Below are 20,005 nucleotides of genomic sequence, written 5' to 3' on the forward strand. Positions count from 1 at the left end.
AGCTATCCAGTCTGTAGTACTTTGTTATGGCAGCCATAGCAAACATTAGAGTAGCCGTCAAGAAGATACTTCAATCTTGTGACCTTATTTGCAATAGGATTTTTGCATACATAATTCAATTAAGTATCTTAAGTTGTTCTCGACCTGGATTAACATGAGTTCTAAATGCAATGAATGTCTTTGTTTTATTTTTTTTTAATATATGAAATTTATTGTCAAATTGGTTTCCATACACCCAGTGCTCATCCCAAAATGTTGCCCTCCTCAATACCCATCACCCACCCTCCCCTCCCTCCCACCCCCCATCAACCCTCAGTTTGTTCTCAGTTTTTAACAGTCTCTTATGCTTTGGCTCTCTCCCACTCTAACCTCTTTTTTTTTTTTTCTTCCCCTCCCCCATGGGTTTCTGTTAAGTTTCTCAGGATCCACATAAGAGTGAAACCATATGGTATCTGTCTTTCTCTGTATGGCTTATTTCATTTAACATCACACTCTCCAGTTCCATCCACGTTGCTACAAAAGGCCATATTTCATTCTTTCTCATTGCCACGTAGTATTCCATTGTGTATATAAACCACAATTTCTTTATCCATTCATCAGTTGAAGGACATTTAGGCTTTTTCCATAATTTGGCTATTGTTGAGAGTGCTGCTATAAACATTGGGGTACAAGTGCCCCTATGCATCAGTAAAATAGGAGAGAAGCCAGGGAGGAGGAGGAGAGAGCCAAGTGAAGACAGAGACAGGGTTTGGAGTTATGCTGCCACAATATAAGGCGTGCTTGGAGCCACTGGCAGCTGGAGGAGGTAAGGAAGGATTCTTTCCTGGAGATTTCAGAGTGTCCCTGAAGATAACTTCATGTTGTACTTTTGGACTCCAGAATAGTGAGAGAACAGTTTTCTGTTGTTTTAAGCCACCTAATGGGTGGCAATTTGTTACAGCAGCCCTAGTATAAAGAAGCCTGTATTCCTTATCTAAAGAATGCCTCTTCTGTATTCCCAAGCCCAGACTCCACTGCACTATGCTGCCTCTCATTCTGCTGTACTATGATCATGGACATTTCTAGAGAAGTGACCAGAAGTGAAACATTAAACTTCCAAATGTGATTGCTGATTTTCTATATGTCTTTAGGCTTTGCCAACAAAACATCCCCTTTTTGAAAATAATTTGTGGACATTTTATTTCCTAATATATGTTTTTAGTGAGATCTTCATACTGTCATTTGCCTCACTGCTAAAAGTCCCTAATTTAGTCTAGACACAAGGTAAGCCTGTTGTAAGTTTATTAGATAAAAAGTTAAAACCATTTCTGACTGTGCAACAAGTCTTTTCTTCAGTATTCCCAATTTCTTCCATGACTATGACATGTCAACTCAAGTATTTTCTGATCCTTAAATGACTTAATAATACTTACTTTGAGAGATTTATATAAGTAGAAATATTCTGAAAGTCAAGCAGAATGTCTATACATATACAATGTTATATCATTTTTTTTAATTTTGCACTGTAATTAAGGATTTGCCTAAAGAATAAGCCATTGTCATAGCCTTAATCTCAAGAAGAAACTAACAGGTGGCAGTTATCGGACTTACATTTGCCACTCCAGTTTTTAAAGAGGCAAAATATGGATGGTGACAAAAGGTCTCTCAACTCCCACTATTCTTTCCATAATGGCATCTTATACTTCATGAGATTTTCTTAGCAAGGTAAAGCACACATAATCAGGATCAAACTGGACATCCTATGGTTCTGATTAGCTGGCTACTAACTGCAATGTCAATGAATAGAAAAGTCAATAGGAGTACGTGCAATCCAAGTTTCCCACCTTAATTATATGAAGAATCCTTTTATATTAGAACTTGGTAAATGATATTTCTGGAAACTGACACCATCAAGGCTGGAAGTTGGCCCTAGAAAGTTTCCTGGAGTATGTTAGGATAGAGAAAGAATACATCTGAATAGAAGACAGGTCATGTAGCTGTTCCATGTACTCATAAGCTTAAACTGGGATAACATCTAGGAATATTGCAGAATTCTCAGTCCCCATCAACTTTAGGCATAGGTCAATGAAGTCTTTTCCTATCATTGATCAATCAGTTTTCAAAAACCATGAGAATTTTTGATATACTAGGATTCTGATTTCTCTATGATTTAGTAGACCTACATGACTCTCCGTGTGTTACCTGTGGGCTCATGTTGAACACACGTGATAAGACATGGTCTACAAAGAGCAACTTGAGGAAAATAAATACGTATAATATTCACATGATGTAAAATCCAACTTCAATTTAATCCTTCACTTTTGTTGCTGATGAAATGGGATTTAGAAAGATAAAATGGCAGAGCTATAACGGGAACATAGTGGCTCTGAAATCAGGTCCAGTGTTTGTCATGGCAGCCAACAGTCTACTCAACCAAATTTATTCAACTGAAGCACTGAACCAGTTACAGAGAATGTAATTCCTTATTCTACTGGGAGTCATGTCTTAAAGCATTATTTATGCCTGTTCCTACAAATCATGGAACGTTTTCAGAAATTAACACTTATTTAAAATCTAAAATGTAAGACAATAATCTTTTGTAGTCCAATCAACTGAAACAACTATGACAACCTGAAATAATTTATACTAATATGTATTTTTTGCTGTTTTCCACTAGCTTTTTTACAATGAAACATATACTGCAATCATAAAATGCTATCAGTTTAGATGTTATTTTTATGTAAATAGATCCTTTTGTAAGAAATTGGTAAAATTATTTAGAGAGGCAAACATGAAACTCAAGGTTCATCTCATTGAATTTCCATGCTTGATAGGACAGAAATTCCATTTTTGTATTGTGGCCTGGGTACCATTTACCAGCAATGTATGGAAAAGAAAAAAAAAAAACACATTTCAACAGATTTTTAAAAAGCAGTTACAAGCTTAGGAGAAAAAAATATTTACACATAATCTCACATTTATCTTTGGTAAAAAGTAGCAGTGAGTGGAATGATGAAAATTCATGCCAAAATTTCAGCAGCCATTTATGCTAAAATGAAAAATATAATAAGTAAAACTGTCGTGAATATGAATGACATTTTTATAAACAATTTGTCAAAAAGAAGAAACAGTGAACCCTGGAAATTTTAATTTATGTTATAAGTTGTCCTTAAAATTCATATTATGATTTTTAAATATAAATTCATTTGAAAGTTGGACATTTTTCTCCTGTAACTGCTTTGCTTCAAATAGTAATGGTACAGTGAGCCAGCAGACCAGAATCACAGGGAGAGTTGAAAATGGTCACGGCGTGAAGAAAATATCACTCTTATAGTTTCTGCTTGTAAACCTAGGAATAAATCATAGTAGAATGTCAAGAGATAAAAGAAAGAAGGAGTCTCAATGGGAAAATACAATATATATCGTTTCTGTTTAAAATAAATTTACAAGACAAAGAATATTTGAGTAAGGACTGCAAAGAAGCATAAATGAAAATCTGTGCTTTTTAAATTATTTTTTTATTTTTACATCTTCAATGTTCCACAGTTCTCTGGTCCCTGTATTTTTTATTGCTGTTTCTTTTTTTTTTTTCCACAAGGTGTTTTGGCCTCATTTAAGTGATTTCCTGATTGACAGATTTATCTGTGATTTGGAGAACACTGCACAACATGAGAGCATTAGGGGATTCAGTGAGCAGGTGTTAAACCTATTGCAGAGAATATTTCTCTTTATCAACCTCTAATCTTCTGACTTCAGAATTTTTAAACAGATGTTTTAGACAGACTTTCTCTACTTTTTGTGTTTCCATGGGGTTGTCTCTCACCTGCTTAATTGCTTCTTTGCCAAATGAAATAACACAAAAAGAACACGAAATACACATTCTCACTTCCCGTGTGTGAAGAAAGCTTCCTATTTGATTTTCTACACTTTTGTTAATTTTCCTTTGAAGGGTGGAGAGTTAGTGATAGAGCTGAAATGACTTTATTTATTGGATTTTTAAGACTTGAATATACTATCTTCCCACCCTCCACGAGTTTGCAATTTTCTGTTTACAGAGTTCCCTCAAGACCACAGGTCTTTTGCCAATATTTTTCCTTTGTGCAAATTTTCTGATCCAATTTTGACAACAGGCTGGAAACAAGAATAGTTAGCACAATTATAGGCACATTGAAAACCTGGATTTAAGAAGCTGATGGGAACAGTGGAATAGAATACCTATTTAGGACAAAGGGGACTATATGTCGTGTGTATTTGGGTTCTTCGTAAGATATCATATAGAAATTACATGTCTATGAATGTTTGGCACACTGGTGGGGTAGACCTACCAGAGTTTTATGTATATGCATTAACCGTGATACGCTTCTTGGGGTAATTATTTTAAAACAAGAAATACTCAAGTATAATGCGCTTGTGTGCACTAGAAAGCCTTAGACATAGAAGTGGAGTAGTGAAGCTGGATGTACCATGGTACCATCATCAGCCTAATTCCTTAATCCGACCACAGTGAAACAGATTCTTTATGCTTCTCAGATGGAACCTAAGAAGCAATGTCTGTGAAAAATAATCTGCTCAGATACCGAACACTGGCAACAATTGTTATTTCTTTGAGACTTCATTACTGTAAAGTTTACTATCATAAAGGCTTTTATGCACAGGAATAACCAGCAAGTTGGAAAGAAGCAATACCAGGAGGGAGGGTTTAGACTACCTGGGTGAAATTAAGGTGCCAGATGGACTTCTTATAGAAATACTTGCTGAAGATGTTGATGGTTAATTTTATGTATCAACTTGACTGGACGAAGGGATGCCCAAATAGTTGGTAAAGCATATTTGTGTGTGTCTGTGAGGGTGTTACTAGGAATGAATTAGAATTTGAATCAGTAGACTGGGTAAAGAAGAAGGCATTACCAATGTGGGTGGGCATCATTCAAGTCATGCAGAGTCTGAATAAGAAAAAGGTGGCAGGAGGGCAAATTTACTCCCTGCTTGAACTGAGACATTCATTTTCTTCAGTCCTTGAATATCGGTGTTCTTGGTTCTTAGGCCTTCAGACCCATACTGGGACTTACACCACATCTCCCCATCCCTGCCACCAGAGCTTTGGATACATACAGAATTACCTTACCAGCTTTTCTGGTTCTCCAGCTGCAGATGAGAGACTGTGGAACTTCTTGTCCTCCACAACTGTGTGTATTAATTCTCATAATCTTTTCCTATATTACTTATCTATATCTTATTGGTTCCTTTTTTCTGGAGAGTTCTAACTAATACAGTGATCTTGTAGAAAGTCAAAGATTCTCAACTAGCGTTGAGGGAGAGGGTTATTGAAATTTAAATTTCTTGGGGGAGGTGCTGGGTGGCTCAGTCGGTTAAGTAGCCGACTTTGGCTCAGGTCATGATCTCACGGTTTGTGGGTTCGAGCCCCGCATCAGGGTCTGCGCTGACAGCTCGGAGCCTGGAGCCTGCTTTGGATTCTGTGTCTCCCTCTCTCTTTCTGCCCCTCCATTGCTTGTGCTCTATCTCTCAAAAATTATAAACATTAAAAAAAAAGAAATTTAAATTCCATCATAGAATTGTATAATATGAATGTCAACCTCCTTTTAATATCTCTTCTTTGGGCAGGCTGGAATACTAAATACTAACTTTCCCAGACACCTGTGTCCCTGAAGTTATAAAATGTAATTTTGATTCTGCAATCAAGTACAATGAGATGAGAAATGGAATGTGGGGCAGAAATGACCTGGTTATAAAACTAATACTGGTAGTCTTACTTTCCTGAATTAGCTGAGGATTTGTGATTGTTACAGAAAACAAACAATGCTATTTCTGTCCAACTTTGTAAAGTGGCCTTGATAGTAAGCCTGTTATGAGCTCATCCTTGAATCTGTGTCTTCACCTTTCTCATTCTTCTAAAATGCAATTAATACCCTGAAAACCACCTTTTGCTTAACTAGTTATAGAAGTAACAAGTCTATGAAACTGAACTCTGATCAATATAATCAGTAGGTATAACTCCATCACTTCCTACAAGTTGCCAAGGGATGAGGAAAATTAGATTACATATGGCAGAGAGAAACCAAAGTGGATTGAGCTGTCACGATGAGGTAATTATAAAGAGGTAAGGTCGAGCACGGGCAAAAGTCACAGGGGAGCTTACACCCCCCCCCAAATATTTCACCTGTTTTCTGAATGGACTATTATCTTTGGATATTTGGAGCCTTCAAATATTTATTCTGTCTTCACTGGAGGGTGTTGATATCACCAAAATCCATCCTTGATAACGCCAACAAGCATATTTAGCATCTCTGATATGCACAGTTCCTCATGATCCTTACTTTAGAGACCCCTCTCTACTCTGAATGCAATGACCAGTGCTCATCACCCATCAGAAACATTTCAATTTATTTTTTAAAATTTTTTAAAATAGTTTTCATTTTTGAGAGTGAGAGAAACAGAATGTGAGCAGGGGAGGGTCAGAGAGAGAGAGGGAGACACAGAATCTGGAGCAAGCTTCAGGCTCCAGGCTGTCAGCACAGAGCCTGATGTGGAGTTGGAACTCATGGGCCATGAAATCATGACCTCAGCTGAAGTCAGATTCTTTTTTTTTTTTTTAATGTTTATTTATTTTGAGAGAGGGAGAGTGTGAGCCAGGGAGGGACAGAAAGAAAGAGAGACACAGAATCCAAAGCAGGGTCCAGGCTCTGAGCTGTCAGCACAGAGCCTGACGTGGGGCTTGAACTTATGAGCAGTAAGATCATGACCTGGGCTGAAGTCAGACGCTTAGCCGAGTGAGCCACCCAGGTGCCCCAGAAAAACGTGAATGTAAAATGTCATCTATCCTCTTTATTTCACAATAATCCCTTCTATACATTAAGCCTAATCTTTGACACCAATACTGTTTTTTTCGTTTGTTTTTCTCTTCCCCCTTTCTAAGCTCACAGGCTACAATGCTTTGATGACCTGATGTGTCTTGCTTTTCAGCATACATCAGATAGTCAGTTATCCTAACTGTGCCCTTTCCTATAAGGGATTATAGCATAATGTAGGTCATGAAACTAAGATTATATTATGCAATTTTAATTAAAGGAGTGATAAGGGAATTTTCAATTTGTTGAGGACAAATTGACCTATCAAATGTTGAATGAGCCCTCATTATTAATCTATATTTGAGTTCACTTATATTTGATATACACTTCAATAGTCTATTTTATTCTTTGCAAGTCCAAGAAAATCTATGACTATTCTCTTTATTCCTAAGAGATCATATGTCTGTCTAACTCCCCAAGATCAGGATATTTGAAGTGAGCTACTCCTCTTCCTTTCTATGATCATATCTATATCACACATTCTCTCCTGCCTAATGTTAATTTCCCATCAGAGTTCATGATCATTTCTCCTTCCTTTTCCTCTGTAATCTTCTTTTTTTTTTAATTTTTTTTTAATGTTTATTTATTTTTGAGACAGAGAGAGACAGAGCATGAATGGGGGAGGGTCAGAGAGAGGGAGACACACAATCTGAAACAGGCTCCAGGCTCTGAGCTGTCAGCACAGAGCCTGACGTGGGGCTCGAACTCACGTACTGCAAGATCGTGACCTGGGCCGAAGTCGGCCTTTTAACCAACTGAGCCACCCAGGTGCCCCACCTCTGTAATCTTCTGATTATCACCTTCCTCATTTACATTTTAACTGCACGAATCCTATTGGATTTGTCCCCTTTGTAGATATAAATACATCCAAGCCTTCATTTTCTTAAAGAACAAATGAAAAAAGAGAGGAAACGGAAGAATACATGTCACTTTCAATTTTATAATTGGAATGTGACAATCCTGAAAGATTACTCTGTTAACAGCAAGGACCAGAGAGGAAAGGGAGATGGCAATGACACCTGAAAGGTATTTTGGGCTCCAGTAAAGGGCAATTGGAAGAGTGTCAGGGGCAGGAAGGGGTAGGCAGATGTGAATGAGAAATTAAGAGAAAATGAGCTAATGCTCGGTATAGAGACAACAAGATAGGAGAGCTAGAGTGTGGAGAGGGATTGGATTTGATGCTGTGTGGTGCAAAATTTGGGAGGGAGAGGAAAGGAAAAGAGGTTTTTGAAGAATGTTTCCTATTGTTTTTGTGAGACAATTTCCTTATAACTAAGCCTCTACATAAAGCCAAAGTAAATATCACTCTATATTTTTTCCTACTGGACTTAGCATATATTTCAGACTGGTAACAAGTTCTGTTACATTTGAGTTTCTAATACATTATATTTAGCACACAAGGATGCTTTTTTTTTTAAGTTTTTATTTACTTATTTTGAGAGAGAAAAAAACAGTGTGGGAAGGGCAGAGAGAGAGAGAGGGAGAGAGAGCTTATCTCTGCACTAACAGTGCAGAGTCTGATGCGAGGCTCAAACTCACCAACTGCAAGATCATGACCTGAGCCAAAGTCAGAGGTTTAACTGACTGAGCCACCCAGGCTCCCCAACACACAAGGATTCTTATATAACAATAATCTGGGGAGACTGGATTGATGATGGCTCAGAAATTAGCCTCATTCTAACATAATTAAAAGCAATTAATTTTCTGATTAAATAAAAGGTTTCTTTTTTTTTTTTTTTTTTTTACTTTTTTTTAATGTTTATTCATTTTTGAGAGAGAGAGAGAGAGAGAGAGAGACCGACCATGAGCAGGGGAGGGGCAAAGAGAGACACACACACAGAATCTGAAGCAGGCTCCAGAGCTTGACGTGGGGCTCAAACTCACAAGCCGTGACATCATGACCTGAGCTGAAGTTGGTCACTCAACCGACTCAGCCACCCAGGCTCCCCTAAACAACAAATTTATATAAAAGTTAATCAATATAAGCATTTAGTAAGCAATGTCATAGTTTAGGTGAGGATAGTGATACGGATGACAGATGCCTCTTCTCTGTACTACTTGGCTATAAAACATCATTCCTTTATATTTTCATAGGATCATATGTACAAAGCTGCTGCATCAAAGTGACTGCTTTGTGTCCCAATTCATCAGTTAAATGATTTAGGAAGAAATAAATCCATGAAACTTTAGTACCAGAAGCATGGCCAATCCTTAATAAAATTTAATGACTCCAAAAAAAGAGCATAATTTGGGTCATAGAACTGGAACTATATTATGCAATTTTAATTAAAGGAGTGCTTTGCATAGACAAATAGTAATCACATAAGTTGAAATTCAGTCAAGCCATTAAGGTCAACTGAAAGTGCCGATCTTAATATATATTTACAAACTAAAATGACATGATTTGATGTGAACAATGTTTAAGGAAATAAAAATCAGGATAGTGCTATTTCTTAGAAAATCTTCCAATTTAAATATTATATAGCATTTCCTTGAGAATAGTACTATCAACCAAAATGAATCAATATATAAAATCTTATTAAAAGGAGTTGTTACTCGGGGCGCCTGCGTGGCTCAGTCGGTTAAATGTCCAACTTCGGCTCAGGTCATGATCTCACGACTCGTGAGTTTGAGACCCAACTCGGACTCTGTCCTGATAGATCAGAGCCCAGAGCCTGCTTTGGATTCTGTGTCTCCCTCTCTCTCTGACCCTCCCCCACTCATGTTCTCTCTCTGTCAAAAATAAATAAACATTAAAAGAATTTTAAAAAAAAGAGTTGTTATTAAGTCACTTTGATAACGTGAGGCATAATGACATGGAAGAGGAGAGATAGGTGGTGAAATATATAGAATTTTCTGTTATTTGCACCTAGTAATTAAAAATATTTCTTCTCTGCAAGGAAAGATTAGATGTAACATCTTAAAAATGTTGTTACAGTGTCATACCTCAAAAGCCTTTAAAACTTATATTTATATATTTCACTTTGCATATAATGGGTATTAAAGAGTTTAAAATGATTTCCTATGTTAGTATTGGGTAATCTTAAGAATGGGTTAATGGAGGTTAGAATGCAAAACTCAGATCCAATTTCATGTAAGTAAATGAAGATTTTCTTTATCTAAAGCCTTTTTAACCTAGAATAATGAGCACAGCAGTCGAGTTGGGTTATGAATGAAAATGTAATCAGCTGGCAGCTGAGTTCAGGATATAATTATGTTACTTGTATAAACATGTTATGGTGCCCCAATGTAAACCAGGCTTTGACAAGATAGGTAGTGTATCCAGAAGGGAATCCAAGAATAAAATGCCATAGCAGTTGTAAAAAATCATTTTAGGGAACTGTCACTTTTCTTAATTGCAAAAGAAAGTTTTCCTAGAAGATTATTTGAACTGAGAATTGATTTGATTGTAGGGCATCGTTAAATTACTGATGTTGGAAAATGCCTATACAGTCCACCCTCAGTGTGGATGGTGCAACAGAGTCACCGGAGTGTGAACAAATTGAAACTCTCTAGCTTGCTCTTGCAGCCAGCAGCTTCTGCGTCAAGGCCAGAGACAGAGGTTGACATATTCTCTGTAACACATTAAGCATACATGGAAAAAGAAATTTCTAGAAATATCACATTTGAAAAATGATTATCGATTACAATTTAAGAATACATCCAGGGGCGCCTGGGTGGCTCAGTTTGTGAAGCTCCAACTCTTGGTTTGGGCTCAGGTCATGACCTCAAGTTTCAAGAGTTGGGGCCCCATACGGGGCTCTGTGCTGAGTGTGGAGCCTGCTTGGAATTCTCTCTCTTTTCCTTTTGTCTCTACCCCTCCTCACCTCTCTCTCTCTGTCTCTCAAAATAAATAAACTTGAAAAACAAAAAGAATATATCCACTATTCCATAAACTATTGAATAGCATCTTTAAGTCATCCAACAAGCTAATAGAAAGTAAATCATCTCCAGTGGCAATTTTTGGTCCTAGTTCACTAGTTACTCCTATTCTGCTACAAAACCTCCCTCTACTGTGTGCTACTCTTTTAGAAGGCCATAAAGTGATGCTGTTTGAGACTCTATTTCTCTCAGAGATTTTAATCTTATGACCTTTTACCTCTATTTTTTTCTTTTTTGTGTTAATTTTTTTTAATGTTTATATATTTTTTGAGAGAGAGAGAGAGAGCACAAGCCTAGGACAGGCAGAGAGAGAGAGAGAGAGAGTGATAAAGAGAATCCCAAGCAATCTTAATGCTGTTGGCACAGAGCTCAACACGAGACTCAAACTCACAAGCTGTGAGATCATGTCCTGCGCGGAAACCAAGAGTCGGACACTTAACCGACTGAGACACCCAGGCGCCCCTTAACTTTAATTTTTCTTAGATGCTGAGTACCTGCCTGGACTCATTTCTCCTGGTACTCATTTCTCCTGAGTACCTGCCTGGAAAGCAATTTAATAACCCATACTATGCTAAGCCCTTTGGCTCTGCTCACTTATTCTTGTGCCAGATCAGTTTCCCTGTTCCATCAGAATGAATAACTCCCCTACCAAGGTGTCTGGAAAATTTAAAGGGCATTTTATGTGTTTTAAAATTTTAGGGAAAATGAGTTCAAAATTTTTCTACCAAATTAATGCATTCAACCATTTCCTACTCAAAAACACATCCTCTTTCACTCTCTGAAACTGACCTCACCTACTAATTCTTTAGACTCTAGACCCTCATAATTTCATTTGATATTTAGTAGAAAAACAGTTACAACCCACATTGCAAATGAGCATCCAAAATACAGTAAAAACTTCCCACTCATTATTTTGTTCTTTTGCACCTATGTTGACAGTGGAATTATTAGGTCTCTTTAAATAGTCAAATTGCTTACTTCTTTCAGTCAGAAAATATTTATCATTTTCTGGCATCCGATACATAATGACAGTAAGATTTCATTTTAACTTGAAGATAACAAATATCAAAATAATTCTTGAGAATTTTCCTAAAAGAGGTTAATTTATTTTTTGTGGTGTTTGGAATGATACATTAAAAAAATTAATGCTTATTTATTGTTGAGACAGAGAGGGAACACAAGCGGGGGAGGGACAGAGAGAGAGAGAGGGAGACAGAAGAGAGAGAGGGAGACAGAAGATCCAAAGGGACTCTGTGCTGACAGCAGAGACCCCAATGTGGGGCTTGAACCCACAAACCCTGAGATCAAGACCCTAGCCAAAGTTGGACACTTAATCGACTGAGCCACCCAGGTGCCCCTGGAATGATACCGTTTTAAAAATTCTGTTAATCTAGATTTCTCACAATTGAGCACATTTCTAACAGTAAAGACAAACAATATCAAATTTGACCAATGATAAGCATAGTATCATATGTCAGATTCCACTCTGTCATTAGTCAGAAAAAATGGGTTCTAGTCACTTCAGTTCTCTGGGTCTCATGAACTCATTATGACTGTACTTTATGGTAACAATCTACTTTTGCTACATTTTGTAGTTTAGTTAGTAATGACCATCATGAAACATGGATTAGTCTACAGAGACTTGTGACATAAGAAACAAAATATCAAAAGGCAATAAATGAGAAAAATAGAAAATTATAGCTTATTTGGTTTACTAATATTTGTATTCCTTTTATAAGGCTTTTATAACAAAGTACCACAGACTTGATGGCTTAAACAATAGAGAGATCTTTTGTCATGATTCTGGAAGCTAGAAGTCAGAGATCACGGTGTCATAGGGTTGGTTTCTTCTGAGACCTCTCTCTGTGGCCTGTGGAAAACTGTCTTTTCCTCTTTATCTTCACTGGATCTTCCCCTGGAAGATCTATCTTCACTGGATCTATCCCAGTTCTAATCTCCTCCTCTTACAAAAATGCTAGTCATAAGGGTGAAGAGTCACTCTAATGACCTCTTTTTAACTTTATTACCTTTGCAAGACTTTATCTTCAAATATAGTCACCTTCTGAGTTATCGAAGATTAGAACTTCAGCATATTAATTTTGGGAGCCACAAATTAGTCCATTATAATATTAAATAAAATAAGACATTAAAATGGATTGTATAAAAGCATGGTAACATACATACAGGAATTAGAGCAAATATAGTTTGCGGGACAAATCTGCAAAGTGTAAAGCCAGAAGACTGAGCTGAAATGTGCATTTACTTCATTTCTGCTGTTGAGCTTATATATGTCCTAAAATGCACAATTTCAGCCACCCACACACCTCTCTCAGGCCTCTGCTGAAGACCATATCATCAAAAGACAGATGCACAATTCATATCTGCAGCGTTTATTTCAAGGACAGAGTCAAAAGATTGACATCTTCCCTGTGACACTTGAAGCATATGTGGAAGAAAGGAGTTTCTAGAAATAGCTAAGTTAAAAAAGTGATTATCAATTATAATTTAAGAATATTTCTACCCTTCTATAAACTACTGAATACAATCTTTGTTTTATTTTTTTCGAATATCTGTAAATTATTCAATGAACTAATAGAAAGAAAAATGTCTGTAGGTGAAAGTTTTAAAATTTAATCCCAATACAGTACACTTTAGACAATAAATTGTAAATGAAAAATGTTGCCCTGACTACTGTGCCTATAATGGTTATGTGACAATTCTCAAATATCCTTTATTTTGATTACCTACATACATGCTGCTAGGTCTGTGATAAAATCGTATTCTTTGCTTTCTTCAATCATCCCATATGATTTTTTTTTTTTTTTATGTATTTCAGTAGTTGCTTCATTTGGGAAATTTGTTCTTCTTTAATTGTGTTATAGTAGTAGCTTAGATGCATAATGCTTTATGGCTTACAATATGTTCTTTAAATTTAACACTTCATTAAATAATCAAAACTACTTATAAAAATGATACTTTTGTTATAATTTAGATAATAACATTAAGAAAAATGTTGGGAAACTTCAGTGTTAACTACCAATCAGTGGCAAGCTTTCTCAGTTATAGAACATATTTTTCAGCCTAGATTTTTTTAAGTATGTTTATTTATTTTGAGAGAGAGAGAGACAATGTGCACGTGCACATGCACAAGTGGGGGAGGGGCAGAGAGAAGGAGAGAGAGAATCCCAAGCAGGCTCCTCACCATCATCACAGAGCCCAATGTGGGGCTTGAACTCATGAACTGTGAGATCATGACTGGAGCCTAAACCAAGAGTCTGATGCTTAACCTACTGCGCCACCCAGTTGCCCCAAGCCTAGATGTTTTAAAGAAATTATTCTCACTCTTTCACAATAAAAAAAAAATCTCGTTTAAATTGTAATGTCTTATTTGTCCAAGGTTAGAAAGAAGTTTAATTAGTGAGGAGCAAACCAATGATTTTGGATTAATAAGAAAGGCATAGCCCCAGAGTATTGCTTGCTTGTTGCTGATGGGATAAAGGCTAACTAAAATATCCATATGATGGACAGCATATTTGAGGGCATTTCTTGTGATAGAAGAATTGAATATCACGCACACACACAAAAAAATTATTTAAGTTTAAGTGAAGTGACTGGAATCGAAGATCATAAAGTTCCATTAACAGTCATAAATACAAAGGAATTTTGGTTTTTTTAAATTTTTTTTAATGTTTACTTATTTTTGAGACAGAGAGAAACAGAGCATTAGCAGGGGAGGGGCAGAGAGAGAGGGAGACACAGAATCTGAAGCAGGCTCCAGGCTCTGAGCTGTCAGCATAGAGCCCGATACGGGGCTTGAACTCACGAACTGTGAGATCATGACCTGAGCCGAAGTCCAACGCTTAACCAACTGAGCCACCCAGGCGCCCCGGAATTTTGTATTTTTAATAATTACCTTCAAATGTAACCCTGAGTCTGCATTGAAAAAAATAATAATTTTCTTGTTACAGAGATATTTTATTCTCCTTTCCTTACTAAGTACATTCCCATTAAATTTTCTTTAATTTATGTCTCATGTATAACCTTACCCCAAAGCACTTTTTTTTCCATCCACGGAATTAAATAAATAAAATGTATCATAAAAGGTACAATTTTCTAAAAATTGTGAAAGAATGAAAACCTTCCATTAAATAGTAATATTAATGTTTCATTTCTCTTTTCTACAATATTTCAAAAAATTCTCCCATTATTAATAATAAAGGATTTAACATCAATGCAAATAGACTAGACTTTGCATAAAACCCAGAGTCAATTTCCAACACATAAGACTTCATTTGTGTACATGCAAAAAGAGCCAAGTATTCAGCGGAAGACTAAAATCATTCATATTTTGGATCAAATTATGATGGGGTTAAGTAAAATTAAAATGCATATCCTTGGTAAACATATTAATTCAAATCTAACCATGTAATTAGAATGCTGAATTATTAGATGGAGATTAGATGAGTTTTTCTTGGGTGAATGAATATTCACTATATATCCCAAGACACATTCCAATTTCATCAACATTTTAAATGTGCTCTTCTGTTATCACTGCGTTCTCCTGATTTATAGTATTTTCCTTACCCACACTCCCATATTAAAAAAAAAAAAAAGAAAAACTTTGTATCTATCATTAGTATGTTGAAAGTGATGCATTAAGCTCAACCTTTTTTATAGATAATTTTAGTCTATGTAACACTCCTTGCTTCATTAACTGGCAAGGGAGTTCTTATCTAAATGTTTTAAATATGAGTATGTTGGAATATTCAACTACGCAGTTACTTCCTTTCAAAATGACTCAGAAGATTCCTAAAAAAAAACTGTTTACGATATTTAAACAGAATAACAGAATGATTTAAATCAAACTCCACTAAGCAATGATAGTAAACAGTAAAGAGAATCCTGCATATATGGCAAATTTATAAATATATTCAGACATGCAATTAACACCTGCTTAGAATCAGTCCAGCAGTACAGACAATTTACTAATTTTAGTTTAATTAGTTACATTTATGTATTTTAATTTATGAATACCAAGTTCCTAAAAAAATAATATGTTAGGAGAAAAGTAGAACATCTAAGGTGATCAAAATGAAGAGCAATGTTTCAATTTTCAAGTTGGCAAAGTGATATCAATCTATTATTAATGGTTTACTTTCCTTGTGTGGGAATAGAGACTAAATATCCTTTTTTGTTGTGTTTGTATGTTAGTGATTTTTTAATTAATAGATTTTGATAGAATAGATTTTATAGAATAAAAAGAATAGAATAGAATAATAGAATGAAATTATCAGAATATATAATTTAGAGGCAAGACATCATAGGGTTCAGACTCTGGAGTCAGGAAGCTTGGATTCAAATGAACCTTCTCATGCTTAATACTGTAAGAACTTGGATCATGTTACTTAAGAGTTCTGTGCCTCAGTTTCCTCAAATGTAGAAGGGGATAATATCAATAATATGTTGGAGAACTCTTGTGGAGATTATACAAGTCATAATAAATAAAGCACTGATTAACAGCAATTTACACATTGGTACTGTCTAAATGGAAGCTATTATTACACATTTTGCAGTTTTCTAATCATCCACTTAATTGTTGCTATATAGATGCCAGCAGAACAATTTTTCTCACTGACTTGATATAGAGAAGGAATAAATCTTGGAAACATGTCCAGAATAAAAAATTTTGATCTCAAGAAAGTAATTATTAGTATGTTCAAAAGAGGACCTTTAGTGTAAAAAAAAGTTAATTTTGAGATTTATGTTCAAATGTCTGCTATGTTACAATGTCACATAACAAATCACTTAAAATATAAGATTTTAATGTATAAGGTAAACAATATTAAGTATAAGTAAAAGTAAAGAAACAAATGGATTTATCTCTGTTGGAATCAGTACTTCTACTCCTTAGTGTATTGAAATATGTTACTTGGAGAAGAAAGCACATTTTTTTTCCTTTACTAATTGAGTATTTTATGGATTATGTTTTTTCAGTAGGTTTGGGCTACTTCTTTTTCTTTTTCATATAAATTAGAACTACATACCACTTTCCTAATAAATGGATGATCTTGGAGAAATGGTCAACTCATATATTTTTTAAAAATGCAAATTTATTGTCTAAATATTGGTTATTTATGAGTAAATAATTGACTTGTAACTTTCATTTATTACAATGAATATGAATTAGTAAATATATGCATATTAATAAAAATATACAGTGTATATATATTTATATACATATACAAGTAAACTTGATTGATTTAAAATTATGCAGGTTAGATAGAAGCTGTTCTCCTGTTTTTGATAGTACTGATGATAAAAGTACTAAACGAATATGGACTATTATCCTTATTGCCAAGCAAACAAATCAGGCATAGCAAAAGCAATGACAATATTTCAAAGCTAAATGCATATCCAGGAAAAATGGTGCGGGAATCCTGAGATTCCCAGGAAAGTCATATCCAAATACACCTGCACTGCGATGATGACACATGTCATATTAAATCAGAGGTAAATATACAAGAATTTATACAATAATTTTCATATAATGTGTTTTCCATGAATTATTAAGGTATGACGCATGATAAAGAGAAATGTTATAAATCATTATACCTTTAAAATAATAATCTCCCCCAAAAAGAAACTCCTGTAAAATCTGAGAAATAGAGGAGAGTAAACATTAATACCACATCCATTAGAAATTGAAAACAATTTTCAAAAATATTCACAACAGGGCGCCTGGGTGGCTCGTGGCTGAGTTGGTTAAACATCTGACTTCGGCTCAGATCATGATCTCACAGTTAGTGAGTTGGAGCTCCACTTTGGGTAAGCTCTCTCTCTCTCTCTCTCTCTCTCTCTCTCTCTCTCTCTCTCCCTCCTTCTTTCTTTATCTCCCTCTACCTCTTTCTCTCTCTCTGCCCCTCATGAGACTTTCTGTCTCTCTTCTCCTCTCTCTCTCTCTGCCCCTGACTCACTTGCGCCCTCTCTTTCTCTCAAAAAAAAAAAAAATTCATAACAATATCTCTGAAACGTTTAAAAACCACAAATATGGCTAAGAAATAAGAATGTGTGATAAAAGCAAAAGCAGCTGAAACTACACATTAGTAACAAATTTTTGAGAGATCCTCCCTATGCTGAGCTAAGCATAAATCTATGTGCATATTTTTAAGCATCTCCAAATTTCAGTTTCTTCAACTATAGAATGACTGCAAAAGAATACCAAATCTACATAAAGTACATCAGATGTTCATAATAGAGCATAAATAACATATGATCTATGAAATAACTTTCAACATTTCAAGTGTTATGCAAATATATAGCATCATTCCCTTAGTATAGCCAAGGAAGACATTGGCGACTGTCTTTATTAATATCAAGGCTAAAATACATTGTGTAGACCCTTTTCAGAGAACTGTTTCAAATATATATTTTGAGGAGGCAAAAGACATCAGCATTTCTTTATAGGTTCATTTTGCTTTTCATTTTCAACATTAATTCATATCATAATGAATTGCAGTATATGTAGACTCAACAAGAGGCAATTTTAATATGGGTCAAATATATTAACCCCATTCTTGGTATTATTGAGATGTACGTTAGTGAATATTGTCTAGTCAGAAGGGCAATAAAAAAGAGTTTCAGTTGCAGCTTGCTACACACTAAACTGATCTGACTTCAACTCATTTGTGATTAACCAGTGATGACAAAGGGCTATTCGTGACTATGTACATGCTGCAAAAGCATTTCAAAACTCATGTCATTCTGAAACCAGTGCTCGTTTTATAATTTATGAAGCATTTAATCTCATTATTTTCTGACAAGATGTGTGAAGGAACTAAATCCCCTAAATTCACTCAGTTGTTAGAACAAAAATTTTATTTCCTAGTAAATATTCTGACTTGCTAATTGCTCCAAAATCTGGATTCACATTTATTTTCAAAGTTTATACACATGCTGTGAGATTTTCGCTTCTCAATATCTTCTATTATTTTAATTTTAATTTTTAAATGTTTATTTATTTTTTAGAGAGAGAGAGAGAGACAGTGTGAACAGGTAAGGGGCAGAGAGAGAGAGGGAGTCACAGTATCTGAAGCAGGCTTCAGGCTCTGAGCTGTCAGCACAGAGCCTGACGTGGGACTTGAACTTGTGAACTGTGAGAGATCATGACCTGAGCCGAAGTCGGACGCTTAACCGACTGAGCCACCCTGGTACACCTATCTTCCATTATAGTAAATGATATACAAGATACTCTGAAGATAAAGTTTTGATGAGACATTATTCAATGGAACACTTTTATATACATTATTCATTGTATTTTTGAGAAGATATTGGTAAAAGAATAAGAGAAAAGGAAGGCCATCTTATATGCATAACTCAAACATAAAAGGGTATAAAATAGTTAATCAACAACTTGGAGTTGTTATTACTTGTATTTGTGATTAAATGATTCCAGGATAACCCAGTGATTAAGCACACAGACACTTGACCTCAGATGATCATGTAAACTTGACCTAGATATTGACTGAACTCTCTATTCTCTGTATTCTCATCTGTAAAATGGTGGTGAAAATGGTACCTGACTCAGTAGGAGAAAGAAATGTACCAAGAGAGGTACAATAAGTGCTACATAGGATTTTGAAAGTATTACAGAACACAAAGTAATATGGAAAGAAGTGACTTAAAAATCATGGCAAAGGAAGTCCACAAGAGAATAAAAATGGGTTGTGACTCTCTTGGCTGGTGGAAAGACATGTGACCATTAGAGCAATTAGTATTCGATTTATTTGAGCTGCTTTAATAAGATATCATAGGCTGGGTGGCTTATAAACAACCAAATTCATTTTTTACAGTTTTGGAGGCTTGGCATTAAGAGATCGAGGGGATAGCAAATTTAGCGACTGGCGAGTTTCACTTCTTAGTTCACGGATGACTATCTTCTTGCTGTATCTTCACAAGTTGGAAGGGGTAAGGGATTCCTCTGGACCCTTTTTTATAAGGATGCTAATCCCATTCATGAGGGTTCCACCCTGAAGACCTAACCACTTCCCAAAGACGCTATCTTCTAATATCAGCATTTGGGACTTATGATTTCTACATATGAATTTGGGGGGCATACAAACATTCAGATCATAAGAAGGGGATATCCAGATTTGGGGAGCACAAATATTATGGTTTTGAGGTCCTTCCTTTAAGAACATGAATATGACATTTAAAATACAAACTTAATTGTAGAGGGAAATTATTTATTTATAATGAGAAACAAATTGCCACAAATTACA

Source organism: Neofelis nebulosa, chromosome 5 (assembly GCF_028018385.1).
Source record: "Neofelis nebulosa isolate mNeoNeb1 chromosome 5, mNeoNeb1.pri, whole genome shotgun sequence".
NCBI classification, from domain to species: Eukaryota; Metazoa; Chordata; class Mammalia; order Carnivora; family Felidae; genus Neofelis; species Neofelis nebulosa.